This window comes from Drosophila virilis, chromosome 3, assembly GCF_030788295.1.
Source record: "Drosophila virilis strain 15010-1051.87 chromosome 3, Dvir_AGI_RSII-ME, whole genome shotgun sequence".
Taxonomy (NCBI): Eukaryota; Metazoa; Arthropoda; class Insecta; order Diptera; family Drosophilidae; genus Drosophila; species Drosophila virilis.
In genome coordinates this window covers 9,123,805-9,146,372 of record NC_091545.1, presented here as the reverse complement: position 1 = coordinate 9,146,372, position 22,568 = coordinate 9,123,805, and the positions used below count along the sequence as shown (strand labels likewise).

The 22,568-nt window shown below is 40.2% G+C and overlaps 2 long non-coding RNA genes and 2 other non-coding genes across 4 annotated transcripts; all 4 read right to left on the bottom strand.

The window, feature by feature from the left end:
- Nucleotides 1–6,506: 6,506 nt before the first annotated feature.
- Nucleotides 6,507–15,631, bottom strand: LOC116650605 (uncharacterized). Its single transcript, XR_011416350.1, has 2 exons — nt 7,189–15,631; nt 6,507–6,881 (listed from the first exon to the last, which is right to left on the bottom strand). It is a non-coding gene; the product is annotated as an uncharacterized lncRNA (long non-coding RNA).
- A 1,756-nt stretch (nt 15,632–17,387) lies between these two features.
- Nucleotides 17,388–18,118, bottom strand: LOC26530502 (uncharacterized). The gene is made up of 3 exons (XR_011416472.1): nt 17,978–18,118; nt 17,816–17,925; nt 17,388–17,751 (listed from the first exon to the last, which is right to left on the bottom strand). It is a non-coding gene; the product is annotated as an uncharacterized protein (transcript).
- A 998-nt stretch (nt 18,119–19,116) lies between these two features.
- LOC26531083 (uncharacterized) lies at nt 19,117–19,965 on the bottom strand. The gene is made up of 3 exons (XR_011416425.1): nt 19,857–19,965; nt 19,695–19,804; nt 19,117–19,630 (listed from the first exon to the last, which is right to left on the bottom strand). It is a non-coding gene; the product is annotated as an uncharacterized protein (transcript).
- A 980-nt stretch (nt 19,966–20,945) lies between these two features.
- On the bottom strand, nt 20,946–21,622 carry LOC116650695 (uncharacterized). The gene is made up of 3 exons (XR_011416479.1): nt 21,506–21,622; nt 21,334–21,443; nt 20,946–21,262 (listed from the first exon to the last, which is right to left on the bottom strand). It is a non-coding gene; the product is annotated as an uncharacterized lncRNA (long non-coding RNA).
- Between the last annotated feature and the right edge of the window lie 946 nt (nt 21,623–22,568).

Below are 22,568 nucleotides of genomic sequence, written 5' to 3'. Positions count from 1 at the left end.
TGCAACCTGTCTACATAAATACTGTCTGCGATAAGGCCTTTGTTTTTGTCATAAATCTCATTTTATGATGAATTGATATAAGAGAGAGTAAGAGCGAGCGAAAGAGAGAGATAGAAAGGGAGAGCGAGGGAGAGAGAAAGAATGCAGCCAGACATAAATTGGATACACACAGCTCTAGGAGCCAGTCGTCTAGGATGGCGGGGGGGTAAAGTAGCTGAGGGGCACGATTGGCTGATGTTTGAGTAGCTGCAGATTGAAATGTTGCCATAAAATAACATAGCTACATAGATTTTATGAGAAGACAAAGCGAGTGAAAGAGGGACAGTGAGAGGGAGAAAGATATAGAGCGAGAGAGAGAGAGAGTGAGGGGGGGGGGGGGGGGGGGGGGGGAAATAAAAGTATGAGTGATAAAACTGGCTTGGCCGTAGTTGTGCGAAATTTGGGCGCATTCTATTAGAAAATAAATCGATAAACAAATGCAAGGAATATGTTTTCAAGAAATATTTAATAATTATTTGATATTTCGGATAAGAAATTCGTCAACGTTTTGTTATTTTATTTGTATTTATCGATATATATGATGAGAGAATGACACCTAAACAAAAAACACTTAATTAATAATTAATTATAAGTATATGATCAATAGATTACAAATTGTTTATTTCTGTTTGTTATCAATTCATTGATTATTATTATAATTATATTTTTAAAGTAAAGTCATATTTTTTTAAAGCCCGATGAATATGAAAACAAAAGAGAGCAGCAAAAAAGTTTATGAATTAAACATTTCTATTGTTTTTCGTTATATAATTATATCATTCGTTATATAGATTTAAATTATTTAATTCCAAGCTACTTGAATCCATTTCCAGATGAATTATTATCACAAAAAACTTTATTTCTGCTTTGAAGCGGCTGTTCTAGCCCAGTTCTTGACGTACTCAACTCGCTTGAACGATTGTTTTGACTGCTTCTTTATCTACGCTTCTTGCTGCTGCTGTTGCTTCTTTCTGGTTGCAGCTCTTCAAAATGGCGCACAAATCACACACATTGTCGTCATCGAAACAGTTACAGTATGCATCGCTCCGTCTCCGAATCCGACTCCGTTCCCGTCTCCCTCGCCGACTCCAGCTCCGTTTCTGTCTACGTCAGTGAAAGTTATGCAGAGCAGCGACACAGGATAATGTCTGCCTGTTTGTCTAACTGTCCCTGCCGGAGGGCGTCTCCCGCCATGTTTGTCTGCCTGACGCAATGTCTGTTGCCCCCGCAACTGCCTTGCCCCTGGCTCTGCTCTGTTGCTGTTGCTATTGCTGCTTTCTGTGTGCATGCGTTTGCACCTCATTTGCATAAACGCTCTGGCAGCGGCATCGCCAAACTTTTGCCCACATTGCACAAAAGAAGGCGGCAAAGAAAAACTGCCGGCAGAGACCAGGCCAGGCCGGCAACTGGGAAGCTGGCAGCGAGTCGAGTGAAAAATGCGCAAACTTGGTAACCAAGTTAGCGCGTTATTTTAACATTTTCCGCTTTGCTGCTGCGCTGCCAAGTCTCTCTCTCTCTCTCTCTCTCTCTCTCTTTCTCTCTCTATCGTTCTCTCGGGAACATTGTTCAAGGACTTGGTACAAATCACAGCCAGTTGAAAATTATGATCGATGTGGCAGCAGCCGTTAGTCGCGGCAAACTTATGCGACGGTTTGTCAGGAAATTTGTTAAGTTTTGCGATTGCAATGCGTTGATTTTCCAGCGCACGATAAGTGCCATGAAAATATCCAGCAGGCTTAGGACTATCGCAGACTAACAGCAGAGCCGCATAAAAGATACATTTGTGCAGATAAATAAGAACGAGCTTTAAATTTCCCCTGTTGAGTTTGGGCGGGAAATGCTCTCCTTTTTCTTTTTTCTATATATTTTATATGATTTGCCCCGAAACGGACAACAATTTGGGCTATAAAATATAAGGTTTTTTAAGAGAAATTCTCAAAAATGTATTATATCCATAAATTCATATTTATTTTTTTATGTATATATAAAGTTATTTATTGGTTTAAAAAAGTTAGTTAGTTGTATTTGTTTAGTCTGCTCAAGACCAAGCTCAGCTTTCGTCTTAGCGGCCTCTGCTTCCCCTTCCCTTTGTAGGACCTATTGAGTCAATACGTATTGACCCTGTATTGTAATATAACCATTCAATTTCCTCAGGCCAGCTCATCATTATGCCAATAGGATGCGATTTTCCCTCTCATACAACCCTCTCTCTCTCTCTCTCTTTCTGAGCTATGAGAATTTCATGCAAATTGCCTAAGGTCAAGAGCAAAAGCTCTTGCATTTGCTGTGCTCCTCGGCGCCAAGTGTGTGTGTGTGTGTGTGTGTGTGCGCCAAGTGCATAAAAACTTTCAATATCAGTGGGTCACATGCTCGTCTGCATCACTGATGAGCCAGAGACGAGCCTCCTTCGAATGCGGTGCCAGCAGCCAGCAGCCAACAGCCAGACTGCGTCTTACTCTTCCGATATTAACAACAAATTATGGCCGGCTCATAAAATCGCACAATAAACAAAAGCACAAATGCTGTGCGCCTGTGTGTGTGTGTCTGTGTGCAAAGAAAAAAAAGTAACAAATGAGTCAAAAAAAAAAAAAAAACCCCAAAAAAAAAAGAGGAAAGAAAAGTAAAATTTCTGTAATAAAAACTTTTTCGTGATCTACCTCAACGAAGGAGGCGGCAGGCGATGTCTGGAAGAGATGTGATGTGTCTGCGAGTGAAATGGAAAGTGGAGCGCAACGGGATGACACTTGCTCTATATACATCCGTGTGTGTGTGGGAGAGTGTGTGTGTGTGGGGTGGGAGGGAGGTAGGGAGGGAGGGTTATTGTACGATACGCGGAGGGCATAAAAAATCAGCTCTTGTGTAATAATCATAAATTAGTTTATGAGTCGCAGGCGTCGCGTGCGCGTAACCTTGCCCTTCCACGCACACGGACACGCACACACACACGGACACTCAGCTGCAGCCTCCCATATGCATATATATATATACATATATATTTGTGTATCGAGCTGTTTTTATATGTTGTTTTTTTTGCGATTTTTTTTATTTTTGCAAACTGTTGAATTTTAACGGCTGCTGCATGCATAAAAATGAAAAGTCAACGTGAAAGCAAAGCAGCGTGACAAAGACAGCAATACGGAGAGCCACAAAGAGAAGGAGAGCGCGAGCGGGAGAGAGAGAGAGAGAGAGAGAGAGAGCGTGGTAGTTGCGGGCGAAAAATAAACAAATTTGAAATTCTGGAAGCGCGCTCGTGTGAATGTCGAAGTGGAAAATGTATTCGAAAACAAATTTTGAATTACAAATCGACAACAAAAGTTGCCGACTGCTCTCTGCTTCAGTCTGCGATGACGTCATCGAAAGGATGCAGCAAGGACAACAAGGCAACAAAATTTCGCACGAGTTTTGCATTTGAATTACGAGCAACGAGTTCCGCTAGACGAAGGTCCTGGCCATGTGCGTGTGTCTGTGTGTCGGTGTGTGTGTGTGTGTATTAGTGCTGTTTGTGTGAGAAACAGCTGATTATTGTTGTTTTGGCCCGGTTAACAATTTGGGCCACTTAAGATCTTAACGCTTTTGGACATCTTTTCGAAAATTCTCTGCGCAGCCGCTATGAAAACCTTTGCACAGCACAAAATGGCCGTTAGTCAAGCTGCCAAAAACAGAAATGCGGCTAGTGCGAGTCCTTAAGGAAAATGGCTTTGCTCCTGCCTATTTTCAATTAGTTCGCTGCTGTTAACTTCCTTTTTTCGGTTTAGGTTCCGCTTTAAGTCGTGGGACTTTAACATTTGGCGCTTCCTCTATATCGACCCACACAAATATATATATATATATATATACAAACACACACACACACACCTACACAGAGACACGCACAACACCCACTTTCATCATCAGCTCGCTGGTTGAGCCTGTGCCGAGGATTCTTGTTAGCATTCGGAGCGGCGCTCACATCGCAGCGCGCGTCTGGAATACAAATGAGGATCGCTTTCGTTGGCGTTGTCCTTGTTGTTATTGTTGTTGTCATTGTGGCAAGGGCACTGGCAGCATCCGGCATTGACATCGCCCCTCGCCAACCCACACACACGCACACTACTCGCTTATATTTTGTGTATTTGTTTTGCTTGGTTTCGCTCGAGTTTTCAGCTACTTTTTTTCTCGTCATTTAGTTTGTTGTGTTTTCTGTCGAATTTGTGTGTGTTTCTTAACTGTCCGGCGTTGTGCGGCACGTGCAGCAGTGCGCTCGCTTGGAACTAGTTCTTTGCCACAGTGCGCTCCTTAATAATAATTCTGACTTTAGTGAAAACTCATAAGCTAGAAATAAAATGAAAATTGTTCTTAATGTTCCAATAAAAGCAATTGTTTGATTTTATTTATTTATTTATTTATTTATTGTTTTATTTATAATATTTCTTATAAAAAAAAACATTGATTTAATTTCAAATAAAATCAATTGTTTTTAGCAGGAACTTACGTTTTTTTTAGTTGTTTGATTTTCCCTTTATTTCAATTATTATTTTTTAGTTAAGCTTTGAATTTCTTTTAATAAGTTTTCATTTTATTGTTGTTTCCTTGGACTATATTTCTATGTTTGATTTATCTTATCAGTGTCCAATAAAAATATTCTCTTTTTTTTAATATAATATACACTGAATCCATTCGATGAACATGTTTGGTTCCAGCTTTCTATTTGTATTGTGTGTTTGTATTTAACCATGGAGTTTACATTGGACGCACACACTCACACACGGCATACTCACACACCCAACTCGATGGTCATGTCCATGGTCACACACTGCTCTTATCCTGCGCACAGAACGGCTCTTGATTTGCACAGTTTGACAAGCAAAACAAGTAAGAGTTTCTAGTCGGGAGCTCCCGACTAGTGAATACCAACACCAAATGCAGTTCGCGCAACGCGCTCGTTTAAAGTAATAAAGATAAATTAAAAAAAAAAGTTACTGTGTTACTTGCTGATGACTCTACTCAACACACAAACTAGCGAAAAACAAAAAATAGCTTCCCAGGTACGGCTCGAACTCGCGACAGACCGCAACATTAGTTATGCCTTTACTCAACAGCCACATCAATAATTTAGCATTATTGAGAAAAAAACGAGCTAAAATAGCATTAGAGAAGAAAGTTACAATTACAATGCTGTTAGAATGCGGTAGAATGCGAAGCAGACGCGCATGAATGTGTGTGTGTGAACATGCATACAGAAATTCTTGATTTTTTCGCTAGGTGTGCCATCCAAATGCGCAGTTACATATAACTTTGGTTCTTATTAACCAATCTTTATGGCTTAGATTGGCAATATAAGTTGGGCTATTAACTTGATTTATAGCTCTGTGGTATGACGATGACGGACGGACGGACGGACGGACAGACATGGTTAGCTCGACTCGGCTATTGATGCTGATCGAGAATATATATACTTTATGGGGTCGGAGCTGCTTCCTTCTGCCTGTTACATACATTTGCAATTTGCACAAATACAATATACCCTTTTTACCCATTTTTAATGGGTTCAGGGTATAAAAAATGTTGCTGTTTGTTTTGCAAGGAAGAGAGCGACTTGGAGATAGTGGGAGGAGGGAGAGAGAGACAGAGAGACATGTATAGGTATAAAGAATGTTTTTCTTATTGCCCACTACTCGCTGATGTCTCCGCCAGACCGGCCACCTCCCTTACCCCTCGTTAGTGCGCCTAATGAGCCACGTGCGGAGCGTTGACAGTTGGTTGATAAGCGTAAAACCGTAACGAATTCCAATGCCCAACCAGAACACGGCTCTGCCAGAAATGGATAATTAAACGTTAGCCGCACAACGCGGAAACAGTCGAAGCGTATTAATCATTTAATTTACTCCTTTCACGGCATAAAATGCGTGGCACTAAGGAAGCTCCAGGCAGCACTTGTCTGCGAGCGCATTATGTAATGGTGGGGAGGTTCGGGTTCAGTTTTTGCCTTTCGTTTGGCCATCTACCAAAAATAAAAACAAACGGCCGTGGCTGTTGCCTAACCGGGTGCATAGGGATTGGAGGTTCGCACTTCTTGCTAATACTCGGACAATAGCTCGTCGGACTGGTCGGGGTTTTTTTCCTTTCCCTTTTGCACTTACCATAAACACATAGTTTAAGTGCGATCAAAAAAAATAAAAAAAAAACTTATTGATTTAAGTAAATCCATTGAAACAAAAAAAAAACCGGATTCTAGTATGGGTACCATTAATGTGTTCCGACCGAACACCCAAATTCAAACTATTCAATTTCGCGTAAGTGAGAGAACTAAGGTGTTGATCGTCTCTCTTTCTCTTTACCCTCCCTACCTTGACAAGCAAAAAAAAAAATGGAATGTGGATGCTTGTCCCTATTTCAGGTTCTTAAACCATCACTATAAATTGCAAGCGGCTAACATGGGTACTTGACAGATAAAACAATTAATTATGGAATTAGGATATCATATCATATAAGCTAATATAATTCGTTTATTCACGCATTGTTCAATTTTGTTGCCAATTAATAGCAAGGTGAGTATAACTCTATTTACAAGAAAAAATATACAGTTTCCAAACAAAATTTGAATCCAAAGTTAATATGATGAATGTGCAATAACTAGTTTAAATCCCATAAAGAAATTAAGGGGAAGGAGAAATTCACCAACATTATCTTGAGACTTGACGGATAGTAATTAATTTACCGTCTTGCTAAATTAACTGCATTTAAATGTTCATGTGTGTATATAATTACATATATCTATAGGCATTGGTTTAAACTCTTACTCACGCGATATCCTTCGAAGCAGACGTTGGGCCCAATGTATACGACGATTATGATCGCTGTTGCTAAATATTACAAAAGAAATTTATAAGTATATAAACACATGTATATATATATATATATATATATATATATATATGAGCAACGGTCAAGGTCGGTGGTGTAGGAATTTCCTCTCGCTTTAACTTATTTAGGCATATTCATTGCACATTTTGTTTTAAAGAAATTAGTAAAAGAAAAAAAAATTAAAGGAAATAAAAATTAAAACTAAGGATCTATTAGCCGTCCATCTTGGCAACGTTAAACAATTAATGGAATTATATGGCAATGCTGCTAAGCAAGCGAAAGGGGTACACCAAAAGTAATACAGACTCGGCTCCTTTGTTACTCTCTGCAGGTTACACTATATGCTTAGTGCATGCGGTCCCGATGGTGCTGCATAAATAGTAAGCGTTTCACCCGCTTGACGCCGTTTTCCGAGGCTATGCCAGATGTTGTTCTTCGCAAGACAGCGGCTGATAAGTAAAATAGCAACAAAATTGGTTCTGCTGGGTTGCTAAGTGCGACACGTGCTCTTGGTGTTGCCCTTGTCTGGTCCGATCTCCCCCTCTGGTAGTGCCGACTAGTACGTCTAAATCTAGTCAACTGAGCAGGCACGGAAACTGTGGAAGCCTTAATTAGTTCCAAGTCTCAACACTAGCACATATAAATACCTTTTCTTTAAGGGTCACCCCGAATCACAATTAGGTTAGTGGGTCGAGTTGTTATGAAGGTTTTTGGTTTCTATTAGCGTACCAAAAGAACACTTCCAAACTGTACCACAATTGCAGCCTTGGTCGTTGATGTCTTTGCAAAAATTATTTGCAAAGAAAGAAAAAAATGTTATGAACTTAACTCGCACGCGCTTCAAATATATCTGACATGCTGAGCTGTACTTTTAACCTTTACTACTTCCCAACGACAAAAAAAATAAGGAAGCTTTCAAAAGCTCTACATCACGCGATTATATTTTAAAACGGTACTATGGCCTGATCTTATCACCTTTTTCCTCTCTATTCGCCCTATTCGGTTGCGCATGCCCTCAGCTGTGCAATAAACGAAGAATTGGCTTCCAGCGCGGTCGGTAAAGCAGTAACTAAACTAGAGCAGCTGATCAACAAGCAGATTCGTTTGGGGAGTGCAAAGCAGCCACTACACCACAGTTTATGCAGCGCTACTTGCTAGCGGGACATAAACTGAAATAACTATAATAACTGTTGAGTTAGAACTTGTTACTAGTTTGTATATCTTTGAGATGAAAAGTACCGATGCATTTACCTGTTTCATTAGCTAGTTGATAGTAGGCTGGGCTGACTTTTTGTACAACAATCGCCGGAATGAAAACTGGTGCAAGCTTAGAACTAAACTTCTTTTGCGCGTTACTCTGACAAAAATTGCGGGCGAAGACTTTCGTACCGGCAGTAAGACTTATGTTTCGGCTGCGCAAATTATATATCTTAGCATTTCTATTATGTGACTGAGCTACATTGTCTTTAGCTATCTGACGGATTACTTGTAAGGCTGTGGGCCTCTCAATAGCAGTGTCTTCGGACAAGAGGTTAAGTCGCTTTAGCAAGTCATAGTCTTTACCGTTTAACATCATATTCTGTCCAAACGCTAAAAAATATGGAGAGTACCCTGTACTTTGGTGAACGCTGGCTCTCAAGGCAGCACAAATGGCGTACAGCTTTTTATCCCAATTTGAATGATCTTTTCCGATATAGGCTCTAATAGCCGCTAATACTGATCTATTTACTCGCTCACTCGCATTACTTTGTGGCGAGTATATTGCCGTTCGAATGTGGATGATTCCATACCGGGTAAGAAAAGCTTTAAAGACACTAGAAATGAACTGAGAGCCATTGTCGGTCAGAATAGTTTCTGGCACGCCGAAAGTGCAAAACAGTGTGTTTTCTAGATAGTCGATAATTTTGTTGGTAGTAAACGCGCGAAGAGGCCACATAAAATGAAATTTAGTATTGTGGTCTACAACCATCAGGAGACCTATATTGCCGTTCTTGGACCGAGGATATGGCCCTAGAAGATCCATGTAGAGCTTCTGAAATGGCCGTTCTGACGTCATAGGCTTGCCCATTGGAGGTCTCAACACTACATTGGGGCTTTTCGTTTGCCGACAAACTTTACAATTGACTATATATTCATGAATTTGGGCCGACATTTTTGGCCAAAACAAGTATCTCTTGAGTTTCTCTATTGTTTTTCCGATGCCACTGTGTGCAGCGTTAGGGGGATTGTGGGCTCTCTCTATCACTTGTAGGGTGAGAGACGAAGGTATCCAGAGTTTCCAGGATTGTTTCTCCTGAATGCTATATCCCGTCGCTGGCTCAGTACGTTTATATATAAAACCGTCGATTATCTGTAAATCCGGTAATCTGGATTGGTTAGAAGAAATACTGTCTATCAGATCCAGATAGTTTGGCGATTTGAATTCGGGTGAAGACAGGTCAACTATGGGACCTTGCTCCTCGAATTCCGCAAGCTCTGTCTCATTTTGACGCGATAGCGCATCAGCGACAACATTTTGTGTACCGCTACGATGCGAGACTTTAAACTTGAAGCCCTGTAATTTGATCACCCATCTACCTTGACGTCCTCTGAGATCCTTCTGTCTCATGAGCCATTGTAAGGAAGCATGATCAGTTATTACTTCGAAGTCCTGTCCTTCTATATACGCTCTAAATTTAAAAATACCTCTTATTACGGCTAAGCATTCCAGATCGGTCACACTATAATTCCGTTGGGCCTTTGACAGTTTCTCTGACATGTATGCTATTGGAGCCTCCTCTTCCTGTTCATTTAGTTGAGCTAGAACGCATCCTAAACCAGTTGTGCTAGCATCGCAAACTAATCTAAAAGGTTTTGAGAAGTCGGGTGTAGCCAATACAGGTGCAGAAGTTAAAAGTGTTTTTAAGGTGTTGAAAGCGGAATCAGCATCAGTGTTCCATTTCAATACTTTCGATTTCTTTAGCAACTCTGTAAGCGGAAAGCTAACTGTTGCATAATGATTAACGAAACGTCTATACCATCCAGCGAGTCCAAGAAAACGTCTCAGTTGTTTTACACTTTTTGGTACAGGGAATTCGTTAATAGCTTGTATTTTGCTAGGGTCCGTCTTTAGTTGACCATACCCAATTATAAAGCCCAAATATTTAATTTCCCGCATACAAAATTTTGATTTTGCGATGTTGATTGTCAAGTTCGCTTTACGCAAGTGCAGCGCTACTTCCTGCAAAAGCAACATATGCGAATCGAAGTCCTCTGATAGCAGAAGTAAATCATCTAAGTAGACAAATACGCGGGTCCGCAAATGGGCTGGTATCACGCGTTCCATTAGTCTACAAAGCGTTTGAGGAGCGTTACACAATCCAAACGGCATTACTTTGTATTGAAATAATGGACGATTAGGGACTGTAAAAGCGGTATACTGACGTGATTTTTCTTCTAGGGGTATCTGCCAGAATGCGTGCTTCATATCGAGGCCCGTTATATATTTAGCCGGCGGCAGACGACTAAGAATTCCGTCGATATGGGGTAGAGGGTACGCATCTTTACGAGTGTACTTATTTATGACTCGAGAATCTAGACACAGCCTGTTTTTATCCTTTCTTTGCACAAGGACGCAGTTGCTGCTCCAGGGGCTATGCGATACCTCTATTATATCTAAAGCTAGCATTTTCTCGATCTCGTCAAACATTAGCTTTTCAACGGCTGGCGAAATAGGCCAATGTCTTTGTTTGACGGGGGTCACATTATCTATTTCAATGCGATGTTCGATTAACTCAGTGCGTCCTAATCCTTCCTTTTCATAAGAATAGAAATTAGAAATGATCGAATTTAATCGTGACTTTTCTTCAGCGGTTAGCTGATGCATTTTCGCTGTTTCCTGGATATCCTGTTCGTTACTGTTGTCTAATTCATTTACGGACTCATCAGGACGAATTAAATTCGTTAACAGTCCAAAGTCCTGCCAAAAATTTATGCCTAAGTAAACATCTTGTTTCAAATCGGGTATAACATAAAAATCAACATTATGCACTTGTTTTCGAAATTCAACTTTAAGTGTCAGTTTGCCTACCACTGGGCAAATAGCGTTGTTAGCTGTTCGGATTGATCCAGAGCATTTGCGCGCTTTGGGATGTGACAACAGTGACTTAGCTGCAACATTACCGAGGCAACTAATCGTCGCTCCGGAATCTAATAATGCTACATATTTTTCTCCCTCTAGGCTTAACTCAGTGTACAAGCGGTTATCTGAGCTCATAAACACTGATTGAACGAGCTTCTTACGAAGACTTTTAATATTTTTCCAGAATTTCCTAAGTCGAACAGTAGAGCGTTTTGGCCGACTGAGAAATTCGATGGGTTCTATGCTGCTAAAAATTCGTCTTCGTGTGTCAAGATAGTGTTTTACTCTAATATGGTACGGTACGTACTTATTTTCAATATCAGTTTGAGTTGCAGTCTCGGCGACTGAACATGTATTTGCCATATAAGTTGTAAATATAGTATTTGGAGTTGATTGCTCCAAACTACCATATGACTGTATTTCTGGCAAGGACTTTATTCTTTTGTGGGATGCGTCAAACTGGTGTTGGTCTGCGCATCCCGCTTCCGGTTTCCCAAAAGATTGCATTTGCTACAATTGGGTTTAAAAGTATTTTTAGCACCGCAACCGTAGCAGAATATACGCCTTTCTCCCATGCAGTCATCGAATCGGTGTCCCACTTTATCGCAATTCCAGCACACTATTTTCTTGTTCTGTATTTCTGAAATATTATCTTCTATATCATTATTTTCCAGTAACTCAGAGACATTACCTCTACCGTATTTGGTTCGATTGGGAAACGAGCCAGTTTCTCTACAGAAACTTTCATGTTTCTTAACTTCCTCTCTTAATTCTGCTCGAGTTCTAATCTTCAAATGCAATAGTTCGTACCTGAGCGCTGTTCTCGCATTGCGTTTTAATAGGTCAACAAGCTTGTCTTCGCTTATTTCGTTAGATAATTGGCTAACCAGGCCTTCAATCGCTGATTGAAAATCATCAAATGTCTCCTGATCTTTCTGGCGTCTTTTCCTAATTAGTTCCCACAAGTCAAAGTCGTCTTTAACGTCCTCGAATCTAAGTCGGAAATCCGTACAGAAAGCCAACCAGGTATACTGTGGGTTTTTCTTGTGGAAGCTCCAAAACCAATCATTGGCTTTCCCGAAGAAAAGTAAATGAAGATTGTCACAAAGCAGCCTATAGTCGCCGTTCAAATTTTGAGCCGTTAATGAACGAATTCGATACAAGAATTCATCTATCTGCATAGAGTCTTTCGAACCGTCAAATTTAAGTCGCCAGGTTTGCATAATGCTAGCTGCTTTTTCTGAACTCAAACTTGAGTTTGATCGATTGCTACCTCTGGGGCTGTATGGTCCGCAGTCAAGGGGTATGTCAGAGTTCTGGGCACTATTAGGGAGAGTATCAGCACCTAATCCCCTTGGAGACTGAACTAATCTAGAGCGTGTTGATTCAGCTTGCTCACTTCGTACATTTAATGTTGCTAACTTCTCTTGCAGTGATTGTTCAACAGAAGCTTTAATAACGTTTTTGAGTTCTGCTATTAAAGTCCTTTGCTGAGATTGTAGAGCTTCGTTGATATAGGTAATTGTCTCTACATTTGGACCATTGTCCACTGACTTATTTCCGTTGCTGCCTAAAGACATGCAACTACCTAAATATTCTCTATGATTTCGATTCATAGACCTAGTTTGCATACTTCGCTTGGGCGTGGCTCCTCGCCCTTTTCCGAATCGCTGACCTCTCCTGATACCTGTAGTAGTCGAACCATCTTGGCAAGGTAGAGTATTTCGCGATAGAGTTTCGTCTGTTTCAGCATTACCAGCTGAGTGTAACTCCGCTGCCAGTGTATTGTTCATAAATATTAGTTGCCCTGGGTTGCAATCTGCCTCACATACTGGACATTTTGGGGTTGTCTTTAGTGTATTGCTTATGCAAACGTCGTGAAAACGGTGTTGACAAGGAGTAGTCGCAGATAGCTGTTCTGCTTGCAATTGCTCATGGCAAATGCCACAAAATGGATCTTGCGCGTTAATCGCTGCAACTATGCTCTCTGTGCTTCGTCTCACTGCCATAATGAATGCAAACTTTTGCTTGTTTCCAAACAACAAAAGGAAAACTAAATAGGACTTGTATTATTAAGTCTTGGTTATTTATTCTATCTGTCTTTTTCCCACACGTTATTGCTTACAATCCTTAAGCAAACCTGAGTAGTTGAATTTGTGCTATTTATTTTACTGGAGTCTATTTCTGATTTGGATTTTTACTGCTCATGGACTACTAGACAACATCCGAAATATTTCCAGTTTGTTGTAATTCCAAATAGTCCTTGAAACAATTAACCCAAATTTGATTATTATTCCCTCTTTTCCGATCTTACCCGCTGCTTAAAGTACTAGTAATTAATTGTGGTCGACTAATCCAGCAATGCCTGAATTACAATCGCAAATTCCTACAACTAACTACTGTCTGAACACAACGTATTTTCCCGAGAAAGGGGCCTAACAGGGTAATTAAAAATAATAGGTAGTAATTGATATGGTATAACTTCGAGTTTCGATTGGGGATTGTTGTGCACTAGGTGTTAGTCGTGCTTACGCAAGAAGTAAAAGTTTTACGTTCTTGCTAGGGTCCCACGTGTTGGGCGCCATATATGTAATGGTGGGGAGGTTCGGGTTCAGTTTTTGCCTTTCGTTTGGCCATCTACCAAAAATAAAAACAAACGGCCGTGGCTGTTGCCTAACCGGGTGCATAGGGATTGGAGGTTCGCACTTCTTGCTAATACTCGGACAATAGCTCGTCGGACTGGTCGGGGTTTTTTTCCTTTCCCTTTTGCACTTACCATAAACACATAGTTTAAGTGCGATCAAAAAAAATAAAAAAAAAACTTATTGATTTAAGTAAATCCATTGAAACAAAAAAAAAACCGGATTCTAGTATGGGTACCATTAATGTGTTCCGACCGAACACCCAAATTCAAACTATTCAATTTCGCGTAAGTGAGAGAACTAAGGTGTTGATCGTCTCTCTTTCTCTTTACCCTCCCTACCTTGACAAGCAAAAAAAAAAAATGGAATGTGGATGCTTGTCCCTATTTCAGGTTCTTAAACCATCACTATAAATTGCAAGCGGCTAACATGGGTACTTGACAGATAAAACAATTAATTATGGAATTAGGATATCATATCATATAAGCTAATATAATTCGTTTATTCACGCATTGTTCAATTTTGTTGCCAATTAATAGCAAGGTGAGTATAACTCTATTTACAAGAAAAAATATACAGTTTCCAAACAAAATTTGAATCCAAAGTTAATATGATGAATGTGCAATAACTAGTTTAAATCCCATAAAGAAATTAAGGGGAAGGAGAAATTCACCAACATTATCTTGAGACTTGACGGATAGTAATTAATTTACCGTCTTGCTAAATTAACTGCATTTAAATGTTCATGTGTGTATATAATTACATATATCTATAGGCATTGGTTTAAACTCTTACTCACGCGATATCCTTCGAAGCAGACGTTGGGCCCAATGTATACGACGATTATGATCGCTGTTGCTAAATATTACAAAAGAAATTTATAAGTATATAAACACATGTATATATATATATATATATATATATATATATATGAGCAACGGTCAAGGTCGGTGGTGTAGGAATTTCCTCTCGCTTTAACTTATTTAGGCATATTCATTGCACATTTTGTTTTAAAGAAATTAGTAAAAAAAAAAAAAAATTAAAGGAAATAAAAATTAAAACTAAGGATCTATTAGCCGTCCATCTTGGCAACGTTAAACAATTAATGGAATTGTATGGCAATGCTGCTAAGCAAGCGAAAGGGGTACACCAAAAGTAATACAGACTCGGCTCCTTTGTTACTCTCTGCAGGTTACACTATATGCTTAGTGCATGCGGTCCCGATGGTGCTGCATAAATAGTAAGCGTTTCACCCGCTTGACGCCGTTTTCCGAGGCTATGCCAGATGTTGTTCTTCGCAAGACAGCGGCTGATAAGTAAAATAGCAACAAAATTGGTTCTGCTGGGTTGCTAAGTGCGACACGTGCTCTTGGTGTTGCCCTTGTCTGGTCCGATCTCCCCCTCTGGTAGTGCCGACTAGTACGTCTAAATCTAGTCAACTGAGCAGGCACGGAAACTGTGGAAGCCTTAATTAGTTCCAAGTCTCAACACTAGCACATATAAATACCTTTTCTTTAAGGGTCACCCCGAATCACAATTAGGTTAGTGGGTCGAGTTGTTATGAAGGTTTTTGGTTTCTATTAGCGTACCAAAAGAACACTTCCAAACTGTACCACAATTGCAGCCTTGGTCGTTGATGTCTTTGCAAAAATTATTTGCAAAGAAAGAAAAAAATGTTATGAACTTAACTCGCACGCGCTTCAAATATATCTGACATGCTGAGCTGTACTTTTAACCTTTACTACTTCCCAACGACAAAAAAAATAAGGAAGCTTTCAAAAGCTCTACATCACGCGATTATATTTTAAAACGGTACTATGGCCTGATCTTATCACCTTTTTCCTCTCTATTCGCCCTATTCGGTTGCGCATGCCCTCAGCTGTGCAATAAACGAAGAATTGGCTTCCAGCGCGGTCGGTAAAGCAGTAACTAAACTAGAGCAGCTGATCAACAAGCAGATTCGTTTGGGGAGTGCAAAGCAGCCACTACAATTAACACCGTCGTCCTGCCTACCTGCCTGCTTGCCAGGCAGACAATCCTTTTCACGTGTCCTCGCAACCCTTTCGTGCCTTTCTGAGCTTAATTCGTTCGGGCATGAAATTTCCGCGTGCGTGCCCTCCAACCCCCCAACCAGGGCCCTGGCTCCCCTCCTTTCTGCCATTTGAGAGTCGCCACATTTCTTGTAGCTTCATTAAAATAAATTTAAATAAACTACGCCGCTTGTTGCTGTTGTTTTTCTGATGAAAATACCATAAACTGAAAAAGTTTTGCTTCTTGAGTAGCTGCTGCTGGCATGAGTAGGGCTCAAGGTCGCCGGTTCAAACAAAGTTGATCGAAATTATTTCGACATTTGTGCGAAATGTTTGCATTAGAAGTCAATTTATTAATTAGTATAATTTAAACATTTGCGCATCATTGCAGAGCAGCGCAATACCCAAACCCAAACTCCGTGCCAGACCCAAACTCCGAGCCAGACCCAGTTCAACCCCTCGTTACGCCTAAAACGCTGCAATACAAAATCGATGACAAATTGCGGACACGTTACGCGTAGTTGAGTCCAAGACGAGTTGAGCTGTGCGTCTCGTCGTTTTTGGTTACGGCGTGACTGCTAAATACGCTGACAATGCTACCCCGCTTGGAAAGACAAAGCGCAGCAACAACAGCAACAGCAACAGCAACAAACAATCTGAACTGCCACCAGCCACCCTGTGACAAAGGCAAAGTCAGGCCAGAACAACAACGACGAGGATATATCAATGGGCAAATTAAAATAACAACCTAATCATCGTTTTAAGACCGCGAGAAAGGCGACAACCAGGGAAACAGCGACAGCACAGCGCGACAGACAGAGACAGCGATAGAGAGAGCAAGAGAGAGAGAGAGACTCTAGAGCAGAGGGGTGCAATGCTCGCTGGGTGGGAGTGGGAGTGCTAGGGGGGTGGGGGTTGGTAGCTGCATGGCTGCTAAATGAAACGGCAAGGCCTTTTGTCAACGCTCAACGGCTCAGCGGCTCATACCCTGCGCCCGCCCCTGTTCCTGTTCCTGCTCCTGTTTTGAACATCCCTTTTTTTTTTTTTGGTTGTTGCTCTGTTTCCTTTTTTGGCATTTTTATGTTCCGGCGTTTGTTCCGCCTTCTGTTCCTGCACTCGGGGCTAAACAATTGCCCAAAGTGTTGGAAGTCAAACGCAAGTGCTGTCAGCCACCGACCCGCCACTAATGCGTCCGCCCGAGTCGCGTCTCGTCGAGATGCAGCGGCAACACCAGAGACATCGAATTGCTCCCTTGTGACAGGCCAATATAATGCGCCACGGGGCGACGGACGGGCGGGCGTTCGTTTTGGGCGATTGCATAACAGATTGCTGCGCTCATATCAAGTTGCAACCGTGCGCGTCTCGGCCACGGCGACGACCACGACCAGAGCTATGGCTCCGGCAGTCGCTCATGTCTCTGGCCCACTGATACGATATGATGGATCGCCTTAAATACCTTTAAATTAAAAGGACGCTCAAAGTTTTGGGGTTGAGTCTCTCGCAGCCGCCCACCCGTCCATATTCTGGCTTAAATGCGTTTTAATTGAACGCAGCGTGATGCCGCCTGGCCAAAGAGATTGTTCCTGTCGAGAACTGGCCCAGGCCCAAATCGCACAGTGGAATGCAATATTAGCAAAATGATTTTCTTACAAAACCAATATACAATTTTTAACCATGCTTCATGGGTTCAGGGTACAAATAAAACAGTTTAGATTTTACAATTTTAGCAGAAATTTTCAAGCACAAGCGAGCGTTCTTTATTAACTGGAAAATTGAAAATATTATTAAAACATTTTTACTTTTAAATTGGGCGCAATTTGCGGTAAGCCAGTAAGCTAGTCGTTTACTTTAACCTGTAGCACATTTTAAACATCCTGAGCTTAGATTACCACCCCGCCCAGATGGACTCTCTGCGTTTTCACAATTAATGCTTGCACTATATTCCTTGAGAGATTGATCATAGGTTATTTTTAAACTTCCGTACGGAATTGACTTGACGGTGGAGCATTTCACTCGAAACTCTTCAGGATTGGTCTGTGTCACGATCTCTCCTTTCACAGTGCCATCCCGGATGGTTCTATATTCCAATCAGTTAATTAGATTTACGTTAAATGTGAATAACTATTGAAAAATCACTTTACCTTAATAAGAATTTGTCTCCAACAAGAGGCGTCAAAATAAAGGTGCCTCCTTCAATACGACCAGTTATCTTTTCCGACGACGCCGCGTTGGCAAAGACAACGAGGAGCAGCTATATGAAAATAGAGCTTAAAAATGTAGAGCTTATAAAATCGCGAACTTACCAAGCAATACAGATTTGCAAACATAATGTCGCCGATTTTGCAGTATTTGAATCTGGCACTGCACTAAGTTTGCAACTGCAAGCAGCTCGTTTTTAAGCGCAAATTTCCACTCCGTTTTAATACGCAAAACAAGGTAAATTAAATTAACAAATATTACATATGCATTAAAAGAAAAATTTCACTATAATCATTAAGTAATAGTGCTCTGGTCGGCCGCATCCGACTAGTAGATACCCTAAAGAAATTGAAAGGGAGTTCTCGACTAGGGTATACGCTGGACCCTCTTCTAGCAACACCAAAAGCGGCTCGCGCTGCTAGCTCGTAAAGAAAAAATTTCCCTCAATAAGAGCCGAACCCGTAGAAGACCGCACTACTTGCCATCGCTTCAACTTAAATTGGTGGGTAGTTCCTATTGGCTTATTAATTTGATTTATAGCGCGGGTCGGCTATATCTATAAGATGAAAGATATTACATATATACATATATGCTAGACTATTTGGGCTATATATTAATTTTTGTGGCTTTAGCTCTGATAACTTACGAGATAAATAGCCTCTGTCCACTGAACACATTTCTGAAAATGTCGCATTTTTGCAAAATGTGTAAAATGCGGCTTGTATGTTTGCCCATAAGAAAACTCATTTCGCAACTTCGCCCTGAACATTCGTGTGTTTTGCGATGATTAGACAATATTTCTATCGATATCGTAAAAAATGGTAAAGTATCGTAACCATAAACAGCTGATATATCAACGAAGGGAAGCGGCAACTTTAAATAAGAAATTTTAATTAAAAAGAGTACCTAAATTGGAGCCCTTACTTCGAGAGCGCAATTTTTGAGCTTTGGAAGAAAATGAAGCAAATTAAAGCAACTCGATCAGCTGTTTATTTAAAGAAGCGGTACTATTGCCAGTCACATGTTATCGACAACTGGTAGAACACCAATATTCGAAATTTGAAAATGAGACATTTCTTAAAGCAGTGGACAGAGGATATTACTAAAAATTAGGATTTCGATATCGATTTCTATCGATTTCTTGGAATCAAGGAAAGATATCGATTATCGAATTAATTTTACGCATTTCATATTTTTGCAAATTTTCAACAGGTTAACGGTACAAATAAAAAACACGGTTGAATGAATACCTGTTAAAATTGTAACATTTTTATTTAAATTTTCAAGCCAAACAGAGTCGAACTGTAAATAACATCTAATTATCGCTTTTATACTTCAGGCAAAGCTATTATCAACAGTAAAATTCTATATAAAATTCTTATGCAAATTTGAATCTTCATTCTTCCCATTTTTTAGCAAAATATTTAACTATTTCATATTGATATAAAGGCAACAACAATTCATAAAACTAATCTGAATATGCATGAGCACAATTTTTGAAATGCTTTCAAACTTGTAAGATATTTTAACCTGTAGTACATTTTAAACAACCTCCGCTTAGAGTACCACCACCCCGTCCAGATGGAAACTCTGTCTTTTCACAATAAAAGCTCGCATTATACACCTTGAGAGATTGATCATAGGTTATAATAAAGCTTCCGTAAGGAATTGACTCGACGGTGTAGCACCTCACTCGAAACACTTCAGGATTGGTCTGTGTCACGATCTCTTCTTTTGCAATTCCATTCCGGGTAGTTCTATATGCCAATCAGTAAATTATTAGTGCGCAAAATATAATTAAATCTTAATAGTACACTTTACTTAAGTAAGTATTTGTCACCATCAAGAGGCGTCAGACTAAAGGTACCTCCTTCAATACGACCTATTATCTTCCCCGACGGGGCCGCGTTGGCAAAAACAACGAGGAGCAGCTATATGAAAATAGAGCTTAGAAATGTAGAGCTTATAAAATCGCGAACTTACCAAGCCAAACAGATTTGCTAACATATTGTCGTCGATCTTGCAGTGTTTGAATCTGGCACTGCACTAAGTTTGCAACTGCAAGCAGCTCGTATTTAAGCGCAAATTTCCACTCGTTATTAATATGCAAAAACAAGGCAAATTAAATCAACAAATATTACATATGCATTGAGCTAGTGACCAATTATAAGAAAAAAAAAACATTGTTTCCGGATTCTAAATCGTCGATAAATTGAGAGTCGGAGAGGGAAAGTATGAATCTCGCTTCGTTAACATAATAATTATTAGGTAATAGCGTTCTGATCGGGCGTACCAGACTAGCAGATACCTTAAACCTAGCCTGAGCTGCCTTTACAATTACTCTAGCTGCATTCTGTACATGTAAAGAGAACTCTTTGTTTCAAACAATCTTTTTCAAACCAATAAATAAGTCTTAATCGTGATTTTACTAGCAATATTTACTAATAATTATTTATGTGGCATATTCAAACAAGCTTAGCAGCAGCTGGCAAAACAGGTTGGGGAACATTAATAATTACACAATATTTCTTCGCTATATATTCCTGACGAGCTGCATCGTAAGTACAAATAATTTGATGCTTAAAAATTAAATATTGGTTAATATACTTATTAGCGATGGGTGCAATTAACTAATTAAGATAATCAACAACATTTTGAACATGTTTTTTTTTTTGAGGTGTCAGTTTGTCAAGAACGGATTCATTCTCACTTTCTATCTGATCTAGTCGAGTGTGCCCGACTAGGGGATACCATGAATCTTCCGTCGACACCGAACGCAGCTCGATCTGCTACTCGACTACTTGCCACAGCCTCTTACTCCACAGCCACAGTAGGAGTTGACTCTAGATCGACGCGGCATTTGATGCTGACCAATAATATATATACCTCATGCAGTCAGAGCTAGTGAACTAGTCCATTAAACCCATTTTTACCCACTTTAAGTGGGTTCAGGCACAACGGTCGTGCATTTCTCTAATCATCTATCTAATCGAACATATGTGCGGCAAATATTTGTTATTTATATAGATCTTTGTCATTAGCAAGTCGACTTCATCAAACGTGCTCATTCAAGACTGTATTCAAAAGAGAATGGCCCAATCTAGCCACAACAATACATAAAAATCATCTGTATTTACATTTATATGCTTAAGCACAATTTTTAAAATGCTTTCAAACTAAGTAGTACATTATTTTAACCTACACAAGCTGCCAAACATTGTCCGCTAAGATCATGATCAGTCGTAATGCTAGATGGCGGAAATTTACAGATTTCCTCCTTTGTATAGTTCTGACGAGCTGCATCATAATTAAAAATCAGCTGACCCATGGCGTTGCTGGGGCTCTCGACTCGATATATACCAGGTGTGAGCAGTGCCATGTGCTCTTCACTATAATCAGTGGATGCAAATCAACCAATTATTTATGTTAAAATATAACAAATATGAATGGTATGTTCTACCTTATTTGGTAAACGCCATTTTTATCAGGAAACACAATAAATTGTTGTGGTAATGGTCGAAGTGGTTTCTTCGGCAAACGTGCCGATTGGCCAAGAAGAACCAGCAGCAGCTATTTGCAAAAAAAAAAAGGAATTTAAGTAAGCATTAAAACAGTGATAATCCTGAACTTACTAAGATAAACAATTTTGCAGTCATATTCTCGCCGATTTTGCAGCTTCTGTATCTGACACTGAACTACTTTGTCAACTCCATGCAGATCATATTTAAGTCCTAAACAAACCAAGTTTGCCAAAATTTAATCTATTAGATTGATATGCTAAAATGTAAACTCGTTTCTCTCTTTTGGTCTATCAAGATCTCACATACAAGTTTCGTAGACATACCCAGCTGAAGGTAAGAAAGACTAAAGAAAGTGCCCTTTACTCCATATACGACTCAAGAGAGATGTACCATATATACATATATATATTTGCCAGACCTTTCGGTGAGCTGATGAGAAGTACGCTCTTATACAATTTTCGCAGTTGAGAGCAACAAAGATTTAAGAGCTAAGAGTCTAAGAGTAACTATTTAGCGAGTGAGAGCGTGAGAGTGAGAATATATACTGTCAACACTCTATAGCTAATATATGACCAATTGGGGATTTATATATGCCGAACTTTCGTACGGTCCATGGCTAGCTTCGGCTGGGTAGCAAAACGATTTGCATAGGGCTTGAAGGAAATATAAATAAACGCAACCGCTAACCAGTTGATCCAGTTATGAAACCAAACTCTAATCACATAGGACATCACTCATAAAGTGCTCAATTGCGGACGCCCCGGTTTGCTGGGCCTGTCAGTGCTGTCTGTCTGCAATTGAAGCGATTTTTTTTGCTGCTTTTTTCTTTGACACTAATCAGATTAGTATCGGCAACGCGTTGGCATATAATTCTCTCTCGTTGCACATGCGAGCCAGACGCATCAAATTGCAACGGGGTCTATTGAAACACCCACACCCAAACGGAGAGAGAGAGAAAGAGAGAGGGAGAGAGCGAAAGAGCAGCCCACGAGCGAATAGACCAACATGTCATGAAATGGACGTTCGAGTTGGGTCTGGGATTGGGATTGAAATTGGGACTGGGACTTGGACTGGGACTGGGACTCTGTCTCTTGGTCTGGTGTATTGAATGACTGCCTGACTGACTGACTGACTGTTTGACAGACACTGATGTTGATGAATATCAAGTGAATCC